The sequence below is a fragment of the Tupaia chinensis genome, unplaced genomic scaffold, assembly GCF_000334495.1.
Source record: "Tupaia chinensis unplaced genomic scaffold, TupChi_1.0 Scaffold000360_1, whole genome shotgun sequence".
In the NCBI taxonomy this organism is placed as follows: domain Eukaryota; kingdom Metazoa; phylum Chordata; class Mammalia; order Scandentia; family Tupaiidae; genus Tupaia; species Tupaia belangeri.
This window is the reverse complement of record NW_006159856.1, coordinates 1,747,891-1,759,650: the sequence shown is the minus strand read 5'-3', so window position 1 is coordinate 1,759,650 and position 11,760 is coordinate 1,747,891. Positions and strand designations below refer to the sequence as shown.

Below are 11,760 nucleotides of genomic sequence, written 5' to 3'. Positions count from 1 at the left end.
TTCCACTGGGCTTCTTTTAATCCTCAAAACTCAGATCCATTTGCATCTCAGGGCAGATGGAACCTCATGAGCAACCTGCAGGGGCGGCTGCGGTATAGAACAGCCACTAGTGGGGCTGGAACATGGCAGGGGCAGGGGGCAGTGGACTAGTTGGCCCAATAACCTCGAACAGGAAGTCTGGATTTTGCTCAGTGTGTGATGGCTGCCCGTTATGACCCAGAATCAGAATATCCTACATATTTGATGGGAGGTGAGCCTCTGAATGTAGGGTTTCTTGCCATAGGGCATTGGCATTTCCTGGCATTAGGGAAACTGGGTTGAGAGGGCTGAGGAATTTCTAGAGGGCAGGGAATGTAAAGTGTTTATGATGCAGTGTCAGTCATTCTTCATGTAAGTGGAGTAAAAGTCTCACCGTGTCACTCTAGGCCACTTCTCTCAGCGGGTGTCTCTATCATTTTTGTTCCATTTTGTTAATAACAACTCTTAGAGCTGATTTCATCCTTGGGACCCATTCTTCCCAGAGGTGCTCATCTGTGGGTTTTCTATTATGGTGAATTAGAGGACCTCAGAGTCCTAGATAAATGAGTCCAGTCTGGATTCCCCATAGTCTTTGGTAGCCTTTTGAGAAGTGGGCACAGCTGCATGAGGGAAATGCAGAGGGACTTGGGACAATCAACAGGAGTGAGCAGCAGTGACCTGAGCCTCAGCTTTAATTGAAAAGATTCTTGAATGAAAAGTCTGCAGAAGAGCTGGCCACCGCTCAGAATGGAAGGTCCTAGCTGAGGACCCCAACCCTGATGTAAGGTTACCCCTCTCCATCCTGGTAATAAGCCACCAGTTAATGGATCCCCTCCAGCTGCCTGCAGGGTGACCGGCCACCTACTCATGCTCCTGTACTCTCACTCCACAGAGATCAGACCCGCAGCTGCTTGCCCAGTTCTACTACGCTGATGAGGAGCTGAACCAGGTGGCTGCAGAGCTGGACAGCCTGGATGGGCGGAAGGACCCACAGCGGTGCACGCTGCTCGTCAGCCAATTCCGCTCCTGTCAGGTGAGAGGCACTGGGTAGCCATCTCTGTCTCCAAGGAGGGACCTACCCAGGTGGGTACAGGATGAGGTGGCTGGTCCTTAACAAAGACCGAGGCTTAGTCACTTGCTGGCACCCTATAAGGATGTTCTCACGATAGGCCCTTTGCTGGAGAAACCACCCAGGTGGAGACAAGGTTGGGGACAGGACAGTGTAGGGTAAGAGCCAGGTTAGAAATGGGAAATGGCATGGACACCCTGAGGAGCAGAAGTTGGGGAGGATGGCGGTGAGAAAGCCAGCATGCTGAGCTAGGGGGCAGCTGGCATGGAAAAGGTGAAGTTCTGGGTGTGCGGTAGTAGATGTGGCCACGGCTCTGCTGCTGACTCACGGCTCTGCCAGCTTCTCTGCCTAATTCGGAGACAGCCCTGGAGGCCTCTGCTAAAAATATCCTGGCCTGCACGTTTTCTTCCCAGTGTATTAAATACTCCCAAGACATTTCCATTATGAGAGCAGGTGGCTTGGTGCAAAAGTTTTGTCAAGTGACAATCAGGGTCTTTCGCAAGATTCCAGAACGTTCTCAGTGTATTCTGCTCACAAGGTCTTGCTAAATCCTCACTGTTCTGGGAGGTGGGGAGCCAGTCACTGTGGCTCTGAGAGTCCCACTCTGTGTAGCCCAGCAAAGTGGCCAAGTCTGTTGCAGCCTAAGCTTCTGTGGGGACTCGCCAGCCTTAGGATCCTGTCTATGGCCAGGACAACCTTGGATCTCTTTTTATCTTTTGGGCTTTGAGGCTTCAAGTAGTTTAGTGGCAGCCTCCACCCGCTGTGTGTCTCTTCAGATGTCAGATAAACATCTGGAGTCTCTCTAGGGACTGTCCTCTGTCCCCAGGACTCGTGTCTGAAACAGTTCCTGCAGAGGGGGACAGATGCTAGGGACTTGGGCATGGAGGAGGGAGCAACTGTCCGGGAGGGATGTTCCAAGGAGGAGAGAAGCTCAGAGGACCTGTGATGGTCACTCCTGTACCACATCCCACCTGGGGGAGGAGGCTCAGGGAGCTGTTCACTATGGTTGTCTTTGGAGAGGAGCTGTTTCCTCTTTACATCTATTTTTGTTGTTGAACTATGGGGCTCATGTTTTAAATGAATTTGAGTGGTAGAGGCCTGTGGGTGGAGGGCTGTGGAGCTGGGGGACTCTTCTTTTCTGGGGTATGTCACAGTGAGAAGTGTTCTGTGAGAAGGATTCAGAAGGGAAAGAAACTTGGGCACACACATTCTTCCTGTTTCTGAGGGTCTGTGAAGGACCCATTAAGGAATGGAGATTGCCCAGACTTCCCTCCCACTCCACAGGTCACTTCTCCTCCCGTCCCTTTGTGACCCCCTTGCCTCCTCTTCCCCCAGCCTAAGTCCAGTCCTCAATCTCGTCCTGTCTTCTCCGTGGCAGCTTCATTCTGCTCTGCTGCCACCCATCCCTTTTAGCCTCTCCTCCCCCTAGAGCCAGGTGTGTGCTAGGGGTTTCTCCCAGCCCCCCGGGATGTCTCACAGACAGGATCCAGAACCATTGTGCCCAGACGGGGGCTCTTGGCCCCCTCAGAACTGCCTCATCCCTGTTATGTGGCTTTCATAACTTTTTTAAAAACAAATTTATTTCCCCCATAGGGCATGTGAGCTCACTGGAGATAGACAGAAAGGGGAAAAGTGAGAAATCACTCCCCGGGGGATGGTCATGTAGCAGTTCCTTCTTCTCCATTCTCTTCCTGGGATTTTGAGCATGTACACACATGCCCCTGGAGTGATTTTTAAGCCTCCAGGTTTGGGACTCGAACCATGGTAAACCATGTGGGAATTCAGTGCCTTAACCACTATACCCCCTGCTGGCCCTCCTTGCATAGCTTTTGACAGTTAACCTTAGTCTTAATGTCTTTTCATGTGATAAATGGTATTGCTTTTTAAATTTCAATTTTTGATTGTTTGGGATTGAAATACAGAAATACAATGAACTACTTTGACCCTTGAAAATACCAAGGTGTGGGGCCAGCAGGTAGTGTGGTGTTTAGGGGCACTGGACTCCCATGTGACCAATGTGGTTTGAGGCCTGGACCTGGTGGCTTGCTTTCTCACTTTCTCTCTCTCTCTCTCTCTCTCATTCTGTCCCTCTCTGATCAAATTAAAATAAATAAATGAAGTTAAATAAAACTAATTCTTTTTTTTTTTCTTTTTTTTGGGAGAGATTTTTCACTGTAGGGCGCCTGCGCTCGCCAGACAGAAAGAGAGAGACATAGAGACAGAAAGTGAGAAATCACCCCCCAGGGGGGATGGTCACGCCGCAATCCCTGCTCCTCCATTCTCCTCTTGGGATCTTGGGCACGCATGCACACACGCCCGGCGTGAGTTTTAAGCCACCGGGTCCGGGACACGAACCGTGGTCGACTACGTGGGAGTCCAGCGACATAGCCATTACACTAACTGCTGGTTCCCAATAAAACTAATTCTTAAAAAAAGAAAAACCAAGGTGTAGATTTTAATAAAACTAAAGGATTTATTTGGCCTGGTGAGAGCTGCAACCCGGGAAACCGATTCAGCTGGTTTTGAGGTCTTAAAGTTTTTGAATACCTTTTAAAGGCAAATACCACAAGTGAGGAGGGGGGTTGCATCAGTTATTTGCTAAGAATTTAGATTGGTATAAACAGTTAACAAGCTGTTTTGTGGGAAGAGGATTAGGTAACTTGGAGAATGTAGTCAAGTGCTTTTCTGGGATCCAGGAAGAAAAAGAAACTGTGAGGGCGCCAATTGTTAGCTTAGGGTCTGTCTGCAGATTCTCATCATACATATGTCACAAGATGGGGTGACAATTATTTTGGGGGGATTGGAAAATTTACTTGGGAAAAGGACATTTAACAGGGTTAAAAGTTCAGAAACATGTCACAAAGATGGACAGTGATGAAATGTAAATAAAATTAATAACATGGAAAAAAATGTTTGGAAATGGTTGGGCATGACTGTAACCCAGTGTCCCAAGATTGGTAAAGAGCCGCAGTCTTTTTTTTTTTTTTTAAAGGTTTTGGGACCAGCAGCTAGCGTAATGGCTATGTCGCTGGACTCCCACGTAGTCGACTGCGGTTCGTGTCCCGGACCCAGTGGCTTAAAACTCATGCCAGGTGCGTGTGCGTGCGTGCCCAAGATCCCGAGAGGAGAATGGAGGAGAAGGGATTGCGGTGCGGCCATCACCCCGGGGGGTGATTTTTCGCTTTCTGGCTCTCTGTCTCTCTCTGTCTGTCTGGCGAGCACATGCGCCCTATAGCAAAAACCTCTCAAAAAAAAGAAAGTTTTTTGCTTAGGGTGTGTATGCTCACTGGAGACAGAGGGAAAGTGAGAAATCATCCCCAAGGGGGCAGCCATGCTGCAATCTCCTTTTCTACTCTCCTCCTGAGATTCTGGGCATGAGCACACACACACCTTAATCCAGCATGATTTTCAAGCTGCCAGGTCCAGGACTTGAACCGCAGTAGGCCATATGGGAATGCAGTGCCTTAACCTGCTGCCCCCCTAAACTGTCTTATTTTATTTCACGCCTTTGTGTGTTGATCTTGTATCTGAAACTTTTCTCTAGAAAAGAGGTAAAACCAAACTGTTTTTTCTACTCTTATGTACTCTGTGAACAGCTGTGGGAGGGATGTTCCCTGCACGCCAAGCACTTCTCTGACAGATTCTGCAGTGGACATCTTGTGAGCTTCTGTTGCAAGCGAGGAGTAAGACCTTGGACGCATTTCATTCTTTCCACACTGTCAGACCTGGTTGCCTAGCCTAAAGTTAAGCACATCAAAGTAGTCAGTTTCCAGGACAAGAACAGTTCATGCTAGCCCATCACCCTGTGCAGTCTCTGGAGGTGAAGAGCCCTTCGTGGGTCCCCACATGTCCTAAGGCCGAACTGATAGCCAGTCCAATCCATTCCTGGAGGTCTGATGAAGGGTCTGAGGACTGGCACAGAGGGCCAGGACAGGAGCAGCTCAGGTGGAGTCTCAGGCACCAAGGTCTGTAAATCTTTCGGAGAGTGGCTGGGAACAGTGTGCTCTGGTCACAGTGCCAGGACAAATGGCAGAGTGGCTCTGGTGAGACTCTTCTTATGCCCTGAAGTAGGCAGAGTCTCTTAGATTAGTGAATGCATCTAAGATTAGCACGTGGCGAGTCCATTTTTATTTGGGTGAAGTGTCAAGTCTGGAGTTATCAGGTTTGGGTGGTCCTGTTACATTCTCGGTTACATCTTTTCAGTTTGGCAGATGTAGGGAGGCACTGAGGGGTGCACATTATACTTTTTTACTGCTTATTGTAGTCCTGTCATTACAGAGTCCATTTTGTGTAACACACGGCTCTCTAACAATGCCCTCTTAATTCAGTTCAGTTCTGACGCTGTACTTGGGACTAGTGCCAGATCCCGGAGGTTGAGGACCCAGTTCCCTGAGACTGCCCTCACTTCAGAAGCCAATCCTACGTTGCAGGTTGTGACCTGTGCTTCTGACCAACCTGTTGTAACGTGGGGCTCCCTTTCCTTGGGTTTGATTCATTTGTTAGAGTGGCTCTCAGAACTCACAGAAACACTACATCTAGGTTTACTAGTTCATTAGTAAAGGGCATAATGAAAGGACACAGATGAACAGCCATGTGAGGAGATATACATGGCCGTCTGGAAGAGCCCTAAGTGGGGGAGTTTCTGTCTCCATGGAGTTGGGGTAAATCACCCTCCTGACATGTAGATGTGTTCAACAACCTGGACGCTCTCCAAACCCTGTCCACTTGTGTTTTTATGGAGGCTTCACTTTATAGGCATGATGGTCACATCATCAGCCACTGGTGATCAGCTCAACCTTTTCAGCCTGTCTCCCTTCTCTGGAGGTCTGGAGTCGGGGCCGAAAGTCCCAACTCCCTAATCCTACAGTGGTCTTGCTGGTGACCAGCCCTCTTCTTGACGCTTATCTAGGGGCCCCAGCCACCGGTTACCTTATTACTATAGGAAAGATAATCTTTTTTTTTTTTTTTTTGGAGAGGTTTTCGCTATAGGGCGCGTGCGCTCGCCAGACAGACAGAGAGAGACATAGAGACAGAAAGCGAGAAATCACCCCCCAGGGGGGATGGTCACGCCACAATCCCTTCTCCTCCATTCTCCTCTCGGGATCTTGGGCACACACGCACACGCGCCCGGCGTGAGATTTAAGCCACCGGGTCCGAGACGCGAACCGCGGTCGACTACGTGGGAGTCCAGCGACATAGCCATTACGCTAACTGCTGGTTCCCGGAAAGATAATCTTAACACTGGATTTTAGGGGCTGTCAGGAAACTAGAAGGCTAAATATATACTTCACAATATCCTACTTTCTAAATGTATTTACTAGTCATGACAGGTTATTTGTAGATTCCATGATATTTTTTGCACAGATGATTGTGTTTTCTGCACATAAAGATGCAAATGCTTCTTCACTTACAATGGGGTCATGCCCTGGTAAACCCATTTTAATAAAAAAATGTAAGCTGAAGGGACCAGCTGATGGCGTAATGGTTATGTAGCTGAATTCCCATGTAGCCAACTGTGGTCTGAGTCCCAGACTCTGTGGCTTGAAACTTATGCCAGGTGCATGTGCGTGCGTGCCCAAAGTCCAAAGAGGAGAATGGAGAAGGATTGTGTCATGGCCATCCCCCTTGGCGGGTGATTTCTTGCTTTCTGTCTCTCACTGTCTCACCAGCCAGTACATATGTCTTATAGCAAAAACTCTCTAACAACAACAACAAAAATATAGATGTATGTGTGTGTGTGTTGAAAATGCATTTTTTAATTAATTTTTTTCTTTATTAATACTAGAGTATGTGCGCATGAGAGATAAAGGGGCACATTCTCCACAGGGTCTGGTCATGCTATGACCCTCTTCCCCTAGTCCTTTTAGCCCATCAGATCTTGGGCACTCTTACACATGTTCAGCATGTTTCAGGCTGACTGGACCCAGGATGATTCAAACCATGGTTGTCATGTGAGCTCTGACTTCTTTCAAGTAGCATATTTCTGCTGTGTCACGAAGCCAGCCTGAAAGTACATTTAATACCTAGATAAACCTATAGTAAAGAACTCATGCCATTGTAAGTCAGGGACCATCTGTATTTTTACTCTTCCTTTCCTGTCCGGATGCCTTGATTTTGTGTGGGTGTGTATTGCCCTATTGCACTGGCTAGAAATCCAGTCTGATGTTGAGTAGATGTGATGAGAGCAGACGTCTTTTCCTATTTTTATCTTAGAGAGAGAAATCTCTCAGCCTTTTATCATTAAATATGGTATTACCTGTAGGACTTTTTACCTTAATCAAGTCAAGGAATCATGCCTTCTATTCAGTGTTTGCTGAGATTTCTTATCAGGAGTGAATGTTGGAAGTTTTTCACGTTTTCTTTGTGTCTATTGAGATTATCATTTGTCTTAATATGGTAAGTTATATTGACTGGTTTTTAAAGTTTATTTATTTCTTCCATGAATGAAAGAGACAAAGAGAGAGACAGAAGGACAGCGCCTCTAAGAGGTTCTTGACACTGCAATCTACCCCCAGCTTAGGCCAGCCTCAGATAATGGGCATGTCTGTTCGCCACTCAGGGAGGTCTCTGGACGTGAACCTGATACCTTCCCATGTAGGTCAGCTTTACATAGCATTGTGCGCTGAACCACTAACTGGTCCTGATTGTTTTTGTTTGTTTGCTTATTAGCTATAGAGCACATGTACTCACCAGACCGAGTCCAAGAGAGAGAGGGAGAGAAAGTGAGAAATCACTCCCCAGGGGGATGGGTACGCCACAAGGATTTTGGGGACACACATACATGTACCTGGAATGATTTCTAAGCCGCTAGGTCCAGGACTCAAGCTATGCAGTTGGCCACGTGGGGTCCAGCCACCTTAACCTCCATACCACCTGCTGGCCCCCAATTTTTTTTTTTTATGTTTTTATTTAGAGAGATTTTTGCTATATAGGGTGCGTGTGTTTGCTGGAGAGACAGAGGGAAAGCAAGAAATCATCTCTCAGGGGGGATGGCCATGCTGCAATCCCTTTTCCTCCATTATTCTCTCTTGGGCATGCATTCACACACCCCTGACATGAATTTAAGCTGCCAGGTCCAGGACTTGAACTGTGGTTGACTACGTGAGTGTCCAGCAATGTAACCATTACACCATCTGCTGGTCCCCCGATTGGGTTTTAACTGAGTAAACAATGATGCTTATTAATACCCACTCTGTCACACAACAGCAGCACGCGGGCACCATGAGGGCAGAGCCATTGTGTATGTAAAGTATTCACTGACATATCACCAGAACACAGCACACAGTAGGAACTCAATATCATTGAAGAAGGAACACTCAGCTGACTCATTTAAATTTTATTTTGCTTTCTTTTTTGGCAATGTGCCTCATGTTATTTACTCTTTTTTTATGTGATGGTTATGGCATCACGTAAACAATGGCAAGGTTTGTCAAGCTACCAAGGGTTTGAATCTCATGTTGGTACATACACTCAGGCTTATCAATATCCAGCTATTTTTAGAGTTACAGTTTCAGCACTAGTTATCTAGTACTGAAAGAAACTTTGGGCTCATCTGGTCCAGGTCTCCTTTTTCATGAATTAGAACAATAAATCCATTCAGACTAGATGATTCATTCACAATCATATGCAAAAAGCAGAAAACAAGAGGACATTTGCTGGGTGTCATTGCACCAGAAGGTCACAGTGGTTTGAACTCTCAGTGTATCAGAGAATAGTAGAAAACGCATCATTTTAGTTACCTGATAGAAAGAGGAAAATAGAATCAGTGGGGCATTCACAAATACACCAAAAAGATAAAAGATAGAATTTGGCCCTGTTCTTAATGAAGATTACAGAAGGAGGCTCAGATTCAGCAGCATGGTAGTGGGTTACTGCTACCTGATGCCGGAGCCATATGAGAGGCCCAGGTTCAGATCCTGGGTTGACATGAACATGCCAGGCTTGCCTACAGGCGCCCATGATCCTGTCTGTCCAAGAGGCTGGGGAAGGATTGTGGTTTGGTGAGATCCTGTTAAGGATACCTCTCTCTCTTAATAAAAATAAACTTTAAAAAATATAGTAGAGGTGGGACCAGCAGTTAGCGTAATGGCTATGTCGCTGGACTCCCATGTAGTCGACCACGGTTCGAGTCCTGGACCTGGTGGCTTAAACTCACGCCAGGCCCATGTGCATGTGTGCCCAAGATCCTGGGAGAATGAAGGAGACAGGATTGTGGTGTGGCCATCCCTGCTGGGGGGTGATTTCTCACTTTCTATCTCTGTCTCTCTCTGTCTTTTTGGCGAGTGCACGCACCCTATAGCAAAAATCTCTCCAAAAAAGAAAAAAATATATATATAGTAGAGGTCAGACAGGCTACTAAGAAAATGCAACAGTTAAGCCATATCAGTGGTTCTCCATTCTCGGTGAGTATGAGTCACTTTCAGAGGTTAAAATATATAGATCCCAATCCCAGAGGTTCTACCTTACTTTGTTTAGGAAGAGCCTAAATACTAAGATGGCTGATTTATGATACATTATCCTTTTTAATGTATCATTGAGTTCAGTTTCTTAAATTGTTGTTAAAAATTGTATCTATATTCATGAGAAATACTGGTTTGCTGTCTTCCTCTGATTTTGGTAACAGGATAATGCTGGGCTCATTTTTCTCAATTTGGGTTGTTTCTTTTCTCTTCAGTTTCTTGGAAGAGTTTGTGTAGATGTTTCAGTCTGCTTTCCTGTTGCTAACAACTGAATACCACACTGGGCAACTGATAAAGAATAGAGGTTTAGGGGCCGGCAGGTGGCGTGGTGGTTAAGGGTGCTAGACTCCCACATGGCTGACCATGGTTTAAGTCTTGGACTTTGTAGCTTGCTTTCTCACTTTCTTTCTCTCTCTTCTTCTTGTAAAAATAAATAAATAAATAAATAATAAAATAAATAAAGTTAAATAAAATAATTATTTTTGAAAAAAAATAGAGGTTCACTTAGCTCATGGTGTTGAAAGTCCAAGAGGCTGCCTCTGGGGAGGGTCTCCTTGCTGGTGTGAACTCTGCAGAGTCCCAGGTGATGCAGGTCATCATATGGCAGGATTTAAGAACTTTGAGTGTGTCCGTGTTTTTGCCTCTTGATTCCTTCTTATAATCCCACTGGGATTCAGCTATCCTGATGACCTTATCTAAAGACACCCCCTGCCCCATCAGTACCATGGCCAGATTAAGTTTTCACTCTAAATCCTATCACAGTCCAATTTCAACACTTGAATTTGAGGGGTACACATTCAAATCATTCTTGTAGAATTTGTGTTATTTCTTCTTAAAGTTTGGGAGAATTAACTATGAATTTATATGGACCTGGAGTTTTCTTTGTGGGAATATTTTAACTATAAATTTAATTTCTTAAATAGATAAAGGCTTTTTCAGGCCATTTCTTCTTCTTTTGTTTTTGAAGTTTTTGTCATAAGGTGCATGTACTTGCCTGAGAGACAGAGAGAGGGAAAATGAGAAACCACTCCCTCACCCCTAGGAGGAGTGGTCATGCCACAATCCTTTCTCCTCTATTTTTCTCTCAAGATTTTGGGCACAGGGACCAGCAGTTAGTGTAATGGCTATGTCACTGGACTCCCATGTGGTCAACCACAGTTCATGTCCCGGACCCAGTGGCTTAAAACTCACGCCAGGCGCATGTGTGTTTGTGCCCAAGATCCCGAGAGGAGAATGGAGGAGAAGGGATTGCGGCGTGGCCATCCCCCCTGGGGGGTGATTTCTCGCTTGATTTTGGGCACACACTCACCTGCATCCAGCATGATTTTCAAGCCTCTGGGTCAAGGTCTCAAAGCATTTGACCATGTGGGAGTCCAGCACCTCAGCTACCATGCCACCAGCTGGTGACCCCAGGGCTATTTCTTTTTGAAAGAGCTTCATAGTTTGTCTTTGAAGAAATTGCACCTAGTTGTTGAATTTATTGGAATAAATTGTTCATATTTCCTCATAATTCTTTTTAATATTGATAGGATCCATAGTTATGTCAACTCTCTTATTTCTGTTATTGGTATCTTCTCTGTCTTCTTTCTGAACTATATTGATATTCATTTTACTGATTTTCTCAAAAGAACCATATTTTACATAATTTTTTTCTATTGTTTATCACTTATCTCTTTGATTAAACTTCTCCCCTTTTCTCTTTCATTAAATTTCTCCCCTAATCTTTATTATTCCCTTTCTTCTGCTTGCTTTTTGTGTTTCGTTTGCTTTCCTCCCTTACTTTATTTAGGTTAGGTAGGAGAATCAGAGAAAAGACCATTCTCCCCTAGTGTAGGTGTTTTGTGTTTAAATTTCTCCTTCACTGCTGTTTCAGCATTTAACACTATATGTCCCACTGCTGCTTTGGCATCAAATTGGTGACTTTTATTTGAGTCAAAATACTTTCTAATTTTCCCTTTGATTTCTTCATTGATTCATGAGTTATTTAGAAGTATGTTATTTAGTTCCTTTTTTTTTACTTTGTTAAAATACTGAGTTTATTTCCCATGTATATTTTTGTCTCCCCACCATTTCCATGTCTGACCACCACCACCACTGTGTCCTATCATAACATTCCATACATATTAAAGCCAAGCAAAGGGTGGAGTTCTGGCTTTAAAAACTAAACAGGCATTTGGACACATATTCTTGGCAATAGAACCTGGGCAACATTTA

General features: G+C 45.3%; 1 protein-coding gene across 2 annotated transcripts in view; it reads left to right on the top strand.

Annotated features, from left to right (window-relative positions):
* Positions 1–910: 910 nt before the first annotated feature.
* Positions 911–11,760, top strand: part of ZFYVE28 (zinc finger FYVE-type containing 28) — a 117,506-nt gene continuing 106,656 nt past the window's right edge. Inside the window, exon 1 of one of the 2 annotated variants that reach the window (XM_006152912.2) lies at positions 911–1,051. The gene's annotated coding sequence lies outside the window, so the exon portion shown is untranslated. The remainder of the gene's footprint in view (positions 1,052–11,760) is intronic. The other variant, XM_006152911.3, reaches the window with a different exon arrangement.